At 36.8% G+C, this 13,031-nt stretch overlaps 1 long non-coding RNA gene across 1 annotated transcript; it reads left to right on the top strand.

Annotated features, from left to right (window-relative positions):
* The first annotated feature begins 2,869 nt into the window (after window positions 1–2,869).
* LOC145233015 (uncharacterized) lies at window positions 2,870–4,715 on the top strand. The gene is made up of 4 exons (XR_013860994.1): window positions 2,870–3,037; window positions 3,377–3,520; window positions 3,821–3,919; window positions 4,019–4,715. It is a non-coding gene; the product is annotated as an uncharacterized LOC145233015 (long non-coding RNA).
* The last annotated feature ends 8,316 nt before the right edge of the window (window positions 4,716–13,031 follow it).

Below are 13,031 nucleotides of genomic sequence, written 5' to 3'. Positions count from 1 at the left end.
CAGTGGTACTATGGAAAGATTATCTACAAAACAAAAACGTTTTGTCATCAAGTAATGTCAATATTACGTTTGTGATGGATATAAAAGAAGCTTAGGCAGTCATTATTTGCCCTGTATTAAAGAAATTCCCGTACCAATCCCTCTATGTTCTACGTCACCATCTCTCAAACCTGTAACGTATTAATATTGTGTTTTATTAATTTGTGCTTATTTAATGGAAATTCCAAACCCAACACTTAAAAGCCATGAAAATAGCTGGTCGCTATGGTCGAATAACATCAAATGATATTGCGCCATTGCTGTAAAGTCATGTGGCACCAATATTTCCAACACATTTTTTCAATGTCAGCTTGGAAGTGTAAAGTATTCCCTTGGGCGTTGGTTCCGCATTTTCGAAAGCATGCCATAGCACGACGTTAACCCGGCCTGTTATGGGTATATTTCCATTTTGAAGTCCGTTTGCAAACTGACACGAATTGCTGTGAAGCGGTCGATCCAATTCCAAGTCCGTTGTTACGTTGCAGCTGAAAAAAATGTTTTAAAGATGAAAAAAATTGAATAAAATAATGTACAGCGACGTAAAGTAGTAAAACACATAACTTGGTATACAGTAAACAATGCGCTTGCTTGATGTAGATGTATGTGTGGGCTACACATTTTTCTATTACAGGTTTACCAGCTATCATAATTTTTCGCTAACAGTACACTGTTCTATAGAACCTCAATAAGTCGTTTTACGACCAAGAATCTTTCTTTTTATTTAAATATTACTTGCTTCAAGTGCTTTTTATTCTCACCTGAAACAGCGCACGTGGCTTCCAGATCTTGTGTACAGATACCAACCAGCAGCAACTGTCCACAATTTTGATGTTTGGCGGGCCGGATGAAACAGGACTGGGGGCCGGATGCGGCCCGCGGGCCGTAGTTTGGCCACCACTGCCCTAAACAAACGAAACATGTTAAGTTTTAGTATATGACAATGAATCTAAACGTTAAAATTTTAGTAATCGTTTTAGCTACTTTTGCTGCTAAAATCTATGCATTTTTGTTGCTAAATTCTGATACGAATATTGTATTGTTACAATATTTACATTTATAGAGAACGACATGGTATCAACCAATACTAAAACATTCCGATTAAGGGGTACATTTTAACAAATTATAACTGAACGTTTGGCATTGCAACATTTCTGTCATACCCTTTACCGTTCTGCCGTTGGGACTACTCACCCTATGGTCATTAATAGAAAATTCCAACAAAATGATAGGAAATGCGCTCAAAAGACATTCAAAAAATATATTAGTGCGATTTTTTAATTAGGCTGCGTTAAAAACTATTTAAAGTCGAACGGTTTAACGCGCAAAGAAACATAAATGGATACAATTTCAACTGATACTTTATTTTTTAATTTACCTGTTAATTCCTTGACCAGACATCGCTGCTACCTGGTGGTATATACGACGTTGGGGACTTAAAAGAGCACCAACATGGTGTTGACGCTACTTGTACATTTGTAAAGACTTTTTTCCTTGTGTTCAGGAACCGTGTCGCCTAAATATAGGTATACAAGTTTTTGTGTTATGCAAGGTCTACCATATTTTCATCACCAAAAAGGAGGACACATTCCCGACAAAGAATATTAATTATTAACAGTTACTTTTGTGCACAAGAAAATGAGGGCACAAGATATTTGACGAATTTCACGCAGTCAATTATTGTAGTCCAATTGGGATGGAGTATAACTTACTATAAATTGTGAATTTCAATTAAGAATGACCACAACTCGCACTGTTTGGCCGGTTTTAAAGGCAAAAATTCAAAAAGGCGCACATTTGGCTATTTTTTATTGTCTTTGGAGGACAACTTGCTTTTCGTTAAAAAGGAGGACATGTCCTCCAAAAAGAGGACGTATATGGTAGGCCTATGTTATGCTTGTTCAGCTTGATTGCTAACTGACTCACAGAGCATACGGTTGTGGGGTAAATAATAGATTCGTTTACGTCACAACCAGTATGCAATATTCGTGCATTTCTATCGATTTTAAGGAAACCAAAAAGCAATCTTCTTTTTAAAAAATTCAAATTTAACGCATAAGGAATTGGGTCATTCAAGCCGCTATGTACACAAAATAAACTTGTATTTATAGTGACCTATTGAACGTAACGGACTCTTAAAAACGTCTTATGCATCACAGCAACTAACAGTCTTGCTCCAATCAACACGTAAGGTGGATTTAGAACACTGAAATTGTCATTTTGTTATATCTACTTGACCACAAGCGGCGGTGTATACACAAATTTTACAGCAAGTCAATACTTGTAAACAATTCCTGCAAAAGTTCCTAATCATTACGTTTAACCAGGTTGCCAAGTAGTAACCCTTTTTTAACTACACTTACTGACAGTGGTGTCCCCAAGCAGGCACCCCTGTAAAATTATACAGGTTTCTCAGCAAGCAGATACAAGCTAATATCTGAGTATAAAACATTACAACGTTTCCTCAAGTATCGGCTATCTTCTTGCTGAGAATATTTATAAACAAAGGTATAGGGCGTGTCAAAAATGACAAATAATGTACTATTGCGCGGTGCACAGCCAAACGTTATTGGAGTTTGATAAGGCCAAATAAAAAACGTAGAAATAAAGTTTAACAAAACTGGTCCTCAAACCAATTAAAAAACCGCCAAATGGTTCGAACAGGGTAGTTTGTTCGAACTGGAACAAAACCTCGTTTTAACTCCTTGCAACTTGCAAGAGATATTTTAATGGTCAATGTTGCAAATGCGTTAGCGCCTCGCTACAGAAAGAGTGCTTCTATCAATTAACCTATTATTTCATTTAATTTTCCAAATGTAATTTGTAATACGTTATTTTTGAAACACCTTGTGGGTTTGGGTGACACGGTTCTTGAACACAAGAGAAAAACTCAACGCCAATGCACAAAAGAGTGTCAACCCACGTCAGCCTTGCTCTTTTTGAGTTTAAAGCATCGTGTATACCGCCAGGTAGCAGCGATGTCTTGTCAGGAAAATAAGAGGTAAATGATTAATGTATTACTTTGCATTGGTTGTTTTTACGTAAGCGAACTGCTATGTTCTCGTTTATGTAAATTACAAGTTTGTAGAAGTTTATTAAGTACACAATTACTGTAAAAGGTGTATTGTAAAGTTCTTTTAGATGCTGTACATTGCATAATGTTTGGGAATAATAGTTTCAGCATATTCTATAAAACAGTTGTAATCACAAATCACTGTCAAAAGCTCAGTTTGAAGAACTAATGTTTGTGGGTCCAAAACAATGCACCAAAAATAACTTTGCAAATGTGTTAAATGTGATTTTTCCAAATTTAATACTTTTTATTATTGCATTGTTTCAGAGGGATTCGAAATCCGAAAAGCGAAATAACAAGGTTGAGTACTTTTCTCACACTGCCTTGCAACATAAGAGTGGACGCCATTGAATTAGCTGCTGCTGGTTGGTATCTGTACACATGATCTGGAAGTAACTTGCGCTGTTTCAGGTGGGATTTATATTTTTTAACGTTGCAAAATTAACAACATGTATTTAAAGTTAAACATTGCAATGCAAGGTGTTCTTTGTTGTTAAACATGTTTATAAAACCCTACTGTGCAGAAAAGCAATGCCAACGGCACGTTTGAGACTAGACAGCCATGTCAGCTGCTTAAGTTATCTTGGAAAGGCTGGCGCGTTTTATATTGTATGTAACCTAACTTAGAACCGTACACAATGAAAAAAGGGCGTATTGCAAAGACAGTGTGCATGTAGTTGTAGTAACTTTGTGTTTGCTAACTTGTTTCAGTTGCAACGTAAGACAGAGACTTGACACGGGATCGCCTACTTCACAGCAATTCGTGCCGATTCTATAATGGACAAGAAAGTGGAACTATTCCTATAAAAGGTTAGTTTATAATACACTACAAAATTTCAGTACATCAATAGGTTAGATGAGGTTTTTGGTAACAATATAATCTCATTCGTTGTATTGTTTACAACTAAGGGTGCAGAGACAAGCGATTCCTGCTGGGCAACAGTTCATGATACGCCTACGCACAAAGCGTCAGAACAGAAGCGGCTGTAATGGAAAAGTTTTTTTTCGTATGTCTAGCAGGATGGCGTAATCGGAAAGTCTATGGCGCAATATCTCGTGACTCTAACTACTGAACTGTGACAAATGCATTTTGCTGGTCTGCAATGGCTTGCAGTTGCTTGTTGTAGCTGTTGGTGCACTTCAACCGTTAATACAGATTTTATGCTTCGTTGTCAGATACAGAGAGCAATCTGTTTGATTTGTAAAAGATTTAAAAACACAATTGACGATATATTCCAACCAATCGGTGTGTTTCAAAAGAAAACTGAAAAACTTTTCAAAAAGCTTTATATCCAGCATACTCGTAAACATTTCGCAACTTGTCAAAATAAAGTTTCATTTAATCTAGTGCATTTTTGTGACATGTAGGGAGTGTTTTTTTGTTTATAATTTTATTGTGCATTTGCAATGGTCTTCTGCAATTGACAAAAGCTTGTTCTTATACACACAAATTTTAAAACGAAGAACTGACTGTTGTGGTCCATGGCAAATGCCTTAGGCCGCTTATGTTGCTTAGTCGTATGGCAATTGATGACATTCTCTCACATGATTGTTACTTCGCATTTTGTGACAATAGAGGTTGTGTGTTATCGAACTGTTTCTTTGTTTGCAGAATGTCTCTCGAGAATACCACAACCTTTCGTTTCCAATCAAGTTAAGTACAAATTGCTCGTCAAAAAAGACAACTGCGCATAAGCTACGTAAAAATAAATTCTACAGGTTTGGATGTACTTCGTCTATATGCAAACCTTTAGAATTTCTTTTTGAACGCAGGTTTTGCACAGTTATCTTTCTTGCCGAGCAACTTGTACTTAACTTGATTGGAAGCGAAAGGTTGTGACTCATCACATATCCTTGTAAAGTTTCGAAGTTGTCGAAACGAGATCAATTTCACCGTGTAGTAGGTTGATATTTTGTTAGGTTTTGTAAACCAACTATTGTTACATGTTACTGCCTATGGTAGAATTATACTGTGTTTTCGTCTTATTGTGTTCAAAGTGCCGTGTCACTGTGTAAACAATCGTTGTTGAAAAAAACAAAAACTGGTTGATGCGTGGCTTCGACGATAGATTTTTAATGTTTTAATTTTGTGCTTCGCGAAGGACTTTCTTGTTACCATGGGCGTCCGCAGGAAAAAAATACAGGGGAGGGCAAACTATCGCCACATCGCCGTTCAATAAACGGTATTTCAGAAGAAAAAAAATACTCATTCTTGCCGATCCCAATGTAGCAAAGTAGTGCAATAAACACAATATCAACTATCACAGTAATATGTGAAAGGTAAGCAAACGATTTTTAACGGAAGTAGGATTTACATACACGAACCTTATCAGATGTAACAATAGACACAATGAAGGTATTACATAATGACTTTTTGACACATCCATCAATGACGTAATAATATGCTTGTTACCGAACTATTGTTAAGTCATAATGTTCGATTTATTTAATCTGTTGTAAAACCTCCTCCTGTTCTGTTACTGTTACAGCTTGTATTGGGTGCGTTTAACGGGTTGGAGACTTACGACGTATTTAGTTTACGTTCCAGAAATAGTTTTTGTATCACACTGTGTGAATGTTTATTGTGTTTTGTTTTAAGATGCGGATTTTGCGACCGTTTTGCGTTTTTCTTTTTTCCAGGAGGAGGGGGGGGGGCATGCGCCCCCTCTTGCCCTCCCGCTGCGGACGCCCATGCTTGTTACCACTTAATTTACTCATATGCCGGGAATATGCAATTTGTGCATTTTAACCGTTGTAAGCGAAAAGAGAAAGCAATCTTTCTAAATAAAAGATAAATGTGACGCCAGATGAATTGGTATATTGAAACTGTTCACATAAAAGATGATTATAATTATTTATAAACCCCGTTTAAACATGCAAATCTCTCAAAACATACCCGATACAGCAAATAACTGGACCAGTAGCAGCTAAATTTCTTTCACTATTCATTGTGACTACATTGAGATTGATAATATATTCATCATTTCTTCATTTCGAAGATTTTCAACACTTGTTGATTTGGGAACTTGGGTCAACTCTGTGACAAAAATAAATATGTAACTATTTATAATAGAAAAGATAAAATAAAAAAGTTTATGTTGCATTATTAATCAGTCTAAAATTATATCACAATCCAAGGAACACTGTCTATCCTTTTAGTTTTTATTGCACTTTCACTTGGAATAACAATTAGCCCTAGTTTCACAGCAAATATGCTATTTTGATAGGGTTTTGTTGCCTTGATGCATACAACAATACGACAGCGCATAGTCTATTCATTTTTCGGAAGATTGAATATCTAGTATATGATTTGACATGAAACTCTTTGTTGTTTTTATATGAATGATTTGCAAACAAAGATAGGGCTACTGAACAAATAAGTATGTCTGTCAGTCTTCAGCAAACGAATATGGCTGGTTTTTGAAAAGCTTTTGCTCATTTACTCAAAGCAGGGGTTCGGCAACCTACAGCCCGCGGGCCGCATCCGACCCGTCAACCAAAAGTATCCGGCCAGCGCCGTTTGTAGAAAAGTGGCTACTTTTGATGGGGGAAAACTAAGCCTAAATATTTAATCATAAGTGTTAGTTTCCGGGTCCCAAATAACTCAATACTCATAAATGCAAGTAGCTTCGTTCCAATAGTATTTTAAGTGCACAAAGTATCACAAAGATTTGCATTAAGGTAGATGGCACTCTTACGTATGCAGGAGTTAAAACTTTCAAGAAACTTATGACATTTTCTGAATTTTTGTCCATTGTTTTGAAACGATGGGAAACCATAGCTGAATAACCAAATAGCTCCGCGAAATTTCCGAGCTAACGAGCAAACGGAATTTAAAGTTAATCATTACTGCCTTTAAAGGTTGCCGACCTTTGACTTTAAGCAAAACTGGACTATTGTTGCTTTTTGCAGGCGAAAAAGTGTAGGCAAACCGAAAAAATATGCCTATGTAGCATTTTCTGTTCGAACAAATTTACCAAAAAAATGTACCTGGTATGAATAGAGAGTTGAATAGTAGCAGCTGAATTTCTTTCTTCATGTCTCATGTCCGAATTTGGGCAACTCGTATTTGACGGTTGATTTACATCGTTTTGGGGATGTTCAATATGCTGGTTTCGTTGGAAAAAAGACAAAAACCTAGTTACTTAAAAATATAAGTTCAAAAATAATTTAAATTAGGCTAAGTACACATGCTATACTAAAGAACTCAACTTATAATATCTACAGTAAACAACAATGAAATACGTTGACTTTAACAACAAATAGTGTTAGCCTGGTGCAACCTACCGAAACTTTTTGTAAGGCATATGTTTGCTGGCTGCTACAGATGCTGATATTTGCAGCGGAGCTATTTAAACGAAATTCATTTTTCTTTGTTTGCGTTTTGGCTCATGGGCTTTGACTTCTACCCATATTTGGTGTGGTATATGTAATGGTATCACGAGCTAGTAAAGACATGTTGGAAAGCAAATACGCAACTTTATGTTCAACCTGCAGTTATAAGAAAAACACAACTAAAACAAAAAACGTAACAGTTTTGAAATCGATATACAACTTTTACAGTAACCACTTTTTTTTATTACTGTAGTACATCCAGTGCTGGATTAAGGGTCTGCTGGCCTGTAGGCACATTTTTTAAGTGGCTCGAAAATCATGTTTCAAACATGATTTTTTTTCGCGGAATAGATTTCAACTATCTTCGTCAAAGTTTAATGTAACCTGCTTTTTATTTGCCAATTCACAACATATGCTTAAGATCTTTATCCGGCGAGATATTTATCACTTGGAGGCAAATACAAGCGTACCAAACAAGTAAGCGATAGTAGGGGAGACATGGGATGGTTCGGACGGTTTTTTCAATGTTGCTAATAATTTTTTTTTATGTGCGTCAGATGAATTTAAATGTTAGTTTATTGTAAAGGGTGATCCTTTGCCGAAAATGGGTAGGAGTGTCGCTTGCCAAAGCAAACTCGAAATGCATGTAAAAGGTCAAATTCCTAAGGCTTTCAAGTGTCCGATGTTGCCCCGGTACCGGGGTTTTGTGGAGGGGGGAGTGTGTTACATAATTATGACGTCACACGTGCTCTGTGGCGCCCCCAGTGTTCATACTGTAAGTGGCGATACTTGACGTGGCAGTGAATGCACGTGGTAGTCGTGGTTGGTGGTGATGACGGACAGAGATGTTTTACCCGCCGACTTTTATATGCCGGATTTGATACTGTGAATAAACTTTGCAACAACTGAAAACTGCAGGTCTGCACCGAACAGAAAAAGGCGCGTTACAGTTGTTTATCCAACTAAAAACCAATTTATCACCACACACATGTATATGTCAGTTAATAAAAGTATAAAATGATATAAATATTTCATTGCCACGGTCAAGTTGACTAAAAAGAACTTTCGCAGTCGGCATGAGGTATTATCCCAAAGTGAAAAAGATACCTTTCGCAATCGGCAAATCGGTCATCATTCAAGTGGAAATAACAAAATTCCTGTTTTGGGTGGATGCTTAAAATGGGGAACCCGTGTTCCCTTTGGAGAAAGGTACTCTGTTAGAGGACACCTTTACATTACAAAATAAAATGAATAAAAATGTTCAAATAAACTCTGAAACATTCAACAGGAAAAGGGCGTTGTTATGCGAAATAAGAATGGCATTTAGAGTAACATTTAGAAGAAAAGGCTAAAATACCAGTGGACTTTTACAGTTTTAGGCTTTTTGTCAGGTTGGCTATATTTGATCAATTTCGTTTGGGTTCAGATTGTAGTGACTGCTTTGTGGTTAGCTAGATTAAGCCCTTCAGATGATTTAAGCAAAAATGCGGTGCCTGGTGTCCCACACAAACGTGGCTTGTAGTTGAATAGCCGGCAGGTCACAAAAAGCCTAAAAGCTTAAATTATTGTTCAATTGTTGACATTTCTACATATACTTGAAGACGGCGCAGTATTAAATAGAAAAATCCCTCTTTACTATTTAATAGACATACACTAATAAACTGAAGAAAGCTAACTTTTAAAATGTTGGGAAACTATAAACTCCAGGGAAATAAGGGTAACAAAGTCTTCAAAAAACGCGAATACTTTATTCATTCTGTGTCAACTCATTATTTATTCTGTGTTAAAGTTTTTCAAATCACTTTTTATAATATTGTGTTGACAGATGTAAAACAGTGGCCTAATGTAGTTGTGTTTGCGAACTTCGCCTATGTACGTATATGTAATTTCGAATGTGGACATTCTATTTTTTGTGGAGGGGGGAGTGTGTTACATAATTATGACGTCACACCTGCTCTGTGGCGCCCCCAGTGTTCATACTGTAAGTGGCGATACTTGACGTGGTAGAGCTACTGACGGAGTGCTTCCTAGGAGATCCAAAAGTGCCTACTTTTCGATAGGTGGCGTAAAGAGCTGAATTATTTATTTAGCGGCTATAAATATGTTGGGTTGGGAAATATTTACATAAATTTTTTACATTAATAACTAATTTTTTGGGTTAGTTTTATTGAATTTTAAGTGCTAATACCTTACCCCGACCCTAATAGCCCTAACCGTTAGCTTTTTTTGAGATATACCGTTTTAAAAATTAGGCACTTTTGGATCTCCTACAGGAGGCACTCCGTCAGTAGCTGTACCACTTGACGTGGCAGTGAATGCACGTGGTAGTCGTGGTTGGTGGTGATGACGGACAGAGATGTTTTACCCGCCGACTTTTATATGCCCGATTTGATACTGTGAACAAACTTTGCAACAACTGAAAACTGCAGGTCTGCACCGAACAGAAAAAGGCGCGTTACAGTTGTTTATCCAACTAAAAACCAATTTATCACCACACACATGTATATGTCAGTTAATAAAAGTATAAAATGATATAAATATTTCATTGCCACGGTCAAGTTGACTAAAAAGAACTTTCGCAGTCGGCATGAGGTATTATCCCAAAGTGAAAAAGATACCTTTCGCAATCGGCAAATCGGTCATCATTCAAGTGGAAATAACAAAATTCCTGTTTTGGGTGGATGCTTAAAATGGGGAACCCGTGTTCCCTTTGGAGAAAGGTACTCTGTTAGAGGACACCTTTACATTGCAAAATAAAATGAATAAAAATGTTCAAATAAACTCTGAAACATTCAACAGAAAAAGGGCGTTGTTATGCGAAATAAGAATGGCATTTAGAGTAACATTCAGAAGAAAAAGCTAAAATACCAGTGGACTTTTACAGTTTTAGGCTTTTTGTCAGGTTGGCTATATTTGATCAATTTCGTTTGGGCTCAGATTGTAGTGACTGCTTTGTGGTTAGCTAGATTAAGCCCTTCAGATGATTTAAGCAAAAATGCGGTGCCTGGTGTCCCACACAAACGTGGCTTGTAGTTGAATAGCCGGCGGGTCGCAAATAGCCCAAATGCTTAAATTATTGTTCAATTGTTGTCATTTCTACATATACTTGAAGACGGCGCAGTATTAAATAGAAAAATCCCTCTTTACTATTCAATAGACATACACTAATAAACTGAAGAAAGCTAACTTTTAAAATGTTGGGAAACTATAAACTCCAGGGAAATAAGGGTAGCAAAGTCTTTAAAACGCGAATACTAGTAATCATAGGTTGAATTCGGGATAGTAGACTACAACTATAAACAATTAAAACATAAAAGCTTGCAAGATAGAACATTGTGTGGGTAAGTCGTTTTTCTTCAAAACCCACAAAGCGCTTAAAATAAATCTGTAACAATTTGTTAATTTGTAGCATTTTCATGTTAACTTGTAACATTTTCAGATTTACATAGTAACCTATTAAACATTTACGTCGATTGTTGTCAACAAAATGTCTGCACCTGTGAGTTTTATTTAGTTATGTATTATGTTGTGTTATGTGTTGATAAATAAGTATTTATTCTCAACAGATTGAAACAGAGTGCATTGTTAATGCCGTTCCGACTCTTGGTCGTACAATAACCGTCACAGGTGTGCCAGCCAATTCAAGGTACTAAAACTACAACAAAAGAACACAAAAAGGCACTTTGCAACATCTGAAACTCACTTAAACCAAAATCTGAAAAAAGTCGATCCGAAAAGTAAGGTTCGGCATGATGAAATTACAAGACGAATACGGCCGAGTGTCAATTTATTTTACCCGTTTTTTGTCAATTTAAACCCAGCCCAAAAAATCAGACCCGGATTATGACTTTACTATATTGTACACCAGTGGTTTCAACCGTTCGTGGACCGTGGCCCCCTTCAAGTAACCCTGTAGGACCTGTGGTACCTTAAAAAAAGTAAATGACAATCTCATGTTGGAATTCAGTACTAAGTTCGGCTTGAAACAGCTCGACTAGAGTAAACAAGAATCCGTAATCGTAAAAAACCTCAAATAGACAAATAGTATGTGAAATAGTAGATTAAATTAGGGAATAAAGTTAAAAAGAAAATGGATTTTAGTGAGTGTTTGGTGAATTTACACCCGTGCCCCCCCTGGGGGGCCATGGCCCCTGGTTGAGAACCACTGTTCTACACCATATTGACTCATGTCAAGTTAAGTACGTTTTTGACTAACACGTTTCATTCACCTGATGTAATTAGAACAAAGCACTTGAGCTTTATATCTAGAGGGTCTCTTCAAAATTTGTTTTCTGCGTTTTGCAATAAATGCTTTTCATTACATGTTTCTTTTGCAGGGTTATAATCAGTCTGTTGGTCAATGATGACGTCGATCGTCAAAATATCGGTTTCCAATTTAGCCCTCGTTTTGGTGAAAAGATGATTGCACTGAACAGTTGTGTCAATGGGGATTGGCAAACACGACAAGAGGCAATGAAGGGCTCCTTTGTGTGGTCGCAAAGCTCTTTAGCTATGGTAAGTTTTCTGAATTGTGTTATTTGTCCAAAAATATTTCTATGTTCTGTTACTGTCAACGTCATTGTTGCCCGTTTACTTGGTTTATTCCATATTTTTTATAAAATACTGATGTGAGTTTTTGCTGGTTTTAGGGAAAATATATGTTATGCGGCACCACGAACCAAGCTTTTGAAATAATGTTGCTGCACTCCGGAAATAGGCGAATTTGAACATTGCTGCATATATACTGTAGTTATTCTGGTCCATTTTTATTTATTTGGTTTCTGGGCAGATTAACGCACTTCACGACCGACCAGTGTCTATATTCGTTCAATTCCTGAGTTGTTTTTATGAATGGCTGTACTGATTCAAACAGTCTTAAAATTTTGCATTTGCCAGCAGACAGATTTGCCTAAAGATCCAGACGGCTTAAGTTTAAACTATGCGCTATATGCAACAAACTGTACTAAATTACATTTGTATGTGTGTTACAAGTCTATCCGATTACTTTTGGGGGCAATACCTTTGTTTAATGATGAAAACAGCGGCCCAAATGGACGAAAAAGCGCCGTGTACCTTTGGAGATCATAACTTTCAACACCACAGAATAATTGCACTTAATTTTCTTGTTGTCACCAAAAGATCATATTTTCCAAACAATATTTTGTTTCAGTTCAAAATAGATGTTGGAACAGCTGAGATCAAATGTTCATGGAATGGCCTCGACCTGGATGAGTGTACATTTAAACACAGAGTTAATCCGCAAACCTACGTTGGTTTGCAACTGAAGGGACTCAATGTTGTCGAATTAGATATACAAGACCAAAACGAATTTCCAGGATTTAAGGTCAATTAATTTTACTTCCTTTATATGTTATTTCGCACAACATATTCCACCAATATATAAGCTATTGCTGCCAGGCATAGTATCAAGTTTAAAGAGCTCTTCTGGCAAATGTGATTTTATTCCGACGTTTCGACGTCCTATACAGGTCGTCTTCATCAGGGTAAATAACACTGAATGCGACTAGTACAGTGCACGATAAACAAAGGAAAAAAGAATGAAAAAAGAAACCCGTTGGTGAACGGG

This window comes from Phallusia mammillata, chromosome 6 (genome assembly GCF_965637545.1).
Source record: "Phallusia mammillata chromosome 6, kaPhaMamm4.hap1.1, whole genome shotgun sequence".
Lineage (NCBI taxonomy): Eukaryota > Metazoa > Chordata > Ascidiacea > Phlebobranchia > Ascidiidae > Phallusia > Phallusia mammillata.
This window is presented reverse-complemented; position numbering and strand designations above follow the sequence as displayed.